Source organism: Coturnix japonica, chromosome Z, assembly GCF_001577835.2.
Source record: "Coturnix japonica isolate 7356 chromosome Z, Coturnix japonica 2.1, whole genome shotgun sequence".
NCBI lineage: Eukaryota > Metazoa > Chordata > Aves > Galliformes > Phasianidae > Coturnix > Coturnix japonica.
This window is the reverse complement of record NC_029547.1, coordinates 64,561,056-64,564,858: the sequence shown is the minus strand read 5'-3', so window position 1 is coordinate 64,564,858 and position 3,803 is coordinate 64,561,056.

Here is a 3,803-nt window from a genome sequence, read left to right as displayed (position 1 = left end):
AGCTGACATTTCATGGCAGGGACCACGTGTAGAACTGTCAGATTATGTCTAGGCTAACTTATGGGAGTGCACTAGCTGATATCAGAGATAAACCTGCAAAATAAAGAAGAGCAGAGTGCAGCAACATTTTTGAGGAACCGAAGCCTAAGTGTCACAGCGGAGCAGAGCTGCAGCAGCCTTGATCTCCAGCTTACGGTGCTGTCTTCCCTGCCACTGTTTGACAGTGAGAAAGCCCGTCCAACAGCAAGTAGCACTTCAACAGCTCAACACTGCTCCTCCTGCAGCACAACAAGGCCTGTGACTTGCTCTATGGACTGTGCTGCTGGAAGAACAAGCTCAGATGAGTAGATGTTCCTCAGTTCGACACGATTCTCCCGCCAGTCATATAAACAAAGTAGCGTGACCCAGAGCTCCTCCCTTTTGCCCACTCCTACTCTGCTGGCATTGGCTGCCAGAACCAGCCTACACCTCCAGCTTTCCCAGTGGTCCATTGAACAGGAAGTCCGTCCCCTTGTGCACACTGGGAGCAGACATTTTGTGTCAGCCGCCATTTTGTGGCAGGCAGTGGGCGCTGTGCTCAAAGTGCGCTCTGACTGGCTGTGCACACTGACAGCCATGTGTCCTCCATTCTTCCTCGGATTGGTGCCCACTGCCGCTGTGTCTGCACTGACTGTGTCAACAGGCACCAGCCGTACGTGCTGTACACACAGCTACACATACCGATACGCAGACAAAAAATGTATGAATACATTTGGAAATGTGAACTACTCCATGAACAATTAGCTGGGTATGTAACATAGAAGTCCATATGTGTACATGCATTTATAACAGCACAGAACTTCAGTATTTACCTATCTGAAAAATTACAAGTGTTCAGATGAAAACTTCAGTTCTACGAGATGCTGTAGCACAGCAGATTGTGAATGACAGGCAGGCAGGCCTTGCAAGGCCACAGGAGTAGGATCAATTGTTTGGGACATCAGAATCATTCCAGCTCCCATGAGGGAGGCTGTTCTGTCCCCAAGGATCACTCAGCACATTGTGACATTGCTGTGCTCATCAGCTCTGGACATGATGGTCTGGAGGCACAGCAAGTCAGAAGGCAGCAGAGATAGCACCAAAGTGCAGGAATGGAAAAAATGTTTGTTATGTTTGCCTTGAAAGTCACCATAAAAACCACCCTCAATGGCAGGGAAGATGTGCAGAAAAAGCAGCTGTGCATCAACCTGTGTGAGCAAGGACGGGTAAGAAAGCAGCACTATCCAGCTACCAGAAGCGGCTTCAGCACCTCAGAAATGCTACCAACCCGCTATCCACATAATCATCAAGGCAGCATGTCCCAGAACTCCTCCCTCCTGCCAAACCTACTCTGCTGGCATTGGCTGACAGAACCAGCCTACACCTCCAGCTCTCCCAATGGTCCCCTGAACTAAAAGTCCATCCCCTTACATGCACACTGGGAGCCGCCATTTTGTGTCAGCCGCCATTTCGTGGCAGGGACCACGTGCAGAACTGTCAGCTCACTCCTCAGCTAAATTATGGGAGTGCACCGGCAGTTATCAAAATTACACCGTGCAAGATAAAGCAGAGTGGAGTGCAGCAGCATTTCCAGTGAACAGGGGGACATGTCTCAGCTGAGCAGAGCTGCAGCAGGCACGATCTCCAGCTCATAGTGCTGCCTCCCCTGCCACTGCCTGATAGCGAGAGAGCCCATCCAACAGCAAGTAACACTCCAACAGCTCAACACTGATCCTCCTACAGCACAACAAGGCCTGTGACTTGCTCTGTGCACTGCACTGCTGGCAGTACAAGCTCAGCTGAGGAGATGTCCCTCAGTCCTACACAAATCTCCCGCCAGTCTCTCAAACAAAGCAGCATGACCCAGAACTCCTCCCTCCTGCCCACACCTTCTCTGCTGGCATTGGCTGAAGAACCAGCCTACACCTCCAGCTCTCCCAGTGGCCCATTGATAAAAAAGTCCGTCCCCTTGCGTGCACTGGGAGCCGACATTTTGTGACAGTCACCATTTCATGGCAAAGACAACGTGCAGAACTGTCAGGTCACTCCTACGCTAACTTAAGGGAGTGCACCAGCAGTTATCAGAAATACACCTGCAAGATAAAGTAGAGCAGAGTGCAGCAAGGTGTCCAGTGAACAGGGGCATATCTCTCAGCTGAGCAGAGCTAGTGCAGGCTCAATCTCCACCTTCCAATTCTGCCTCTCCTCCCACTGCCTGATAGAGAGTCCGTCTAAAACCAAGTAACACTCCAACATCTCAACACAGATACTCCTGCAGCACAACAAGGCCTGTCACTTGTGCTGTGGACTGGGCTGCTGGCAGAACAAGCTCAGCTAGGAGATATTCCTCAGTCCCACACAAATCTCCTGCCAGCCATACAAACAAAGCAGCGTGACCCAGAACTCCTCCCTCCTGCCCACACCTACTCGGTGGAATTGGCTGCCTGAACCAGCCTACACCTCCAGCTCTCCCAGTGGTTGATTAGAAATGCAAGTCCGTCCCCTTGTGTGCACACTGGGAGCCACCATTTTGTGTCAGCCGCCATTTCATGGCAGGGACCACATGCGGCACTTTCAGGTCGGTTCTAGGCTAACATATGGGACTGCAATAGCAATTATTAAAGATACACCTGCAAGATAAAGCAGAGCAGAGGGCAGCAAATTTTCCAGTAAAAAGGGTGACATGTCTCAGCTGAGCTGAGCTGTAGGAGGCACAATCTCCAGCACCCAGTGCAACCTCCGCTATAAATGCGTCACAGCTAGAGAGCCTGTCCAAGAGCAAGCAACACATCAACAGCTCAACACTGCTACTCCTGCAGCACAACAAGGCCTGTGACTTGCGCTGTGGACTGGGCTGCTGACAGAACAAGCTCAGCTGAGCAGATGTTCCTCAGTCCCACACGAATCTCCCGCCAGTCTCACAAACAAAGCAGCGTGACCCAGAACTCCTCCCTCCTGCCACACCTACTCTGTGGGCATTGGCTGAAAAAACCAGCCTACACCTCCAGCTCTCCCAGTGGTCTACTGAACAAAATGTCCATCCCCTTGCGTGCACTGAGAGCCGACATTTTGTGTCAGCCACCATTTCATCGCAGGGACCACTTGCAGAACTGTCATGTTATTGCTAGGCTAACTTATGGGAGTGCAGCGGAAGTTATCAAAGATACACCTGCAAGATAAAGCAGAGAAGAGTGCAGCAATGTTTCCAACGAAAAGGAGGACACGTCTCAGCTGAGCAGAGCTGCAGCAGGCACCATCTCCAGCTCACAGTGCTGCCGCCATTACCATTGCCTGACAGCAAGACAGCCCGTCCACCAGAAGGTAACACTTCAACAGCTCAGTGCTGATCCTACTGCAGCACACCAGGGCTTGTAACCTGCTCTATGGACTGTGCTGCTGGCAGAAGAATCTTAGATGAGGAGGAGTTGTACCTCAGTCCCACACGAATCTCCCGCCAGTCATACAAACAAAGCAGCATGACCCAGAACTCCTCCCTCCTGCCCTAACCTACTCTGGTAGCATTGGTTGACAGAACCAGCCCACACCTCCAGCTCTCCCACTAGCCCATTGATCAGGAAGTCCGTCCCATTGTGTGCACTGGGAGACGACATTTTGTGTCAGCCGCCATTTCATGGCAGTGACCACATGCAGAACTGTCAGGTCACTGCTACGCTAAATTATAGGATTGCTCCGGCAGTTATCAAAATTACACCTGCAAGATAAAGCAGAGTGGAGTGCAAAAGCATTTCCAGTGAACAGGGGGACATGTCTCAACTGAGCAGAGC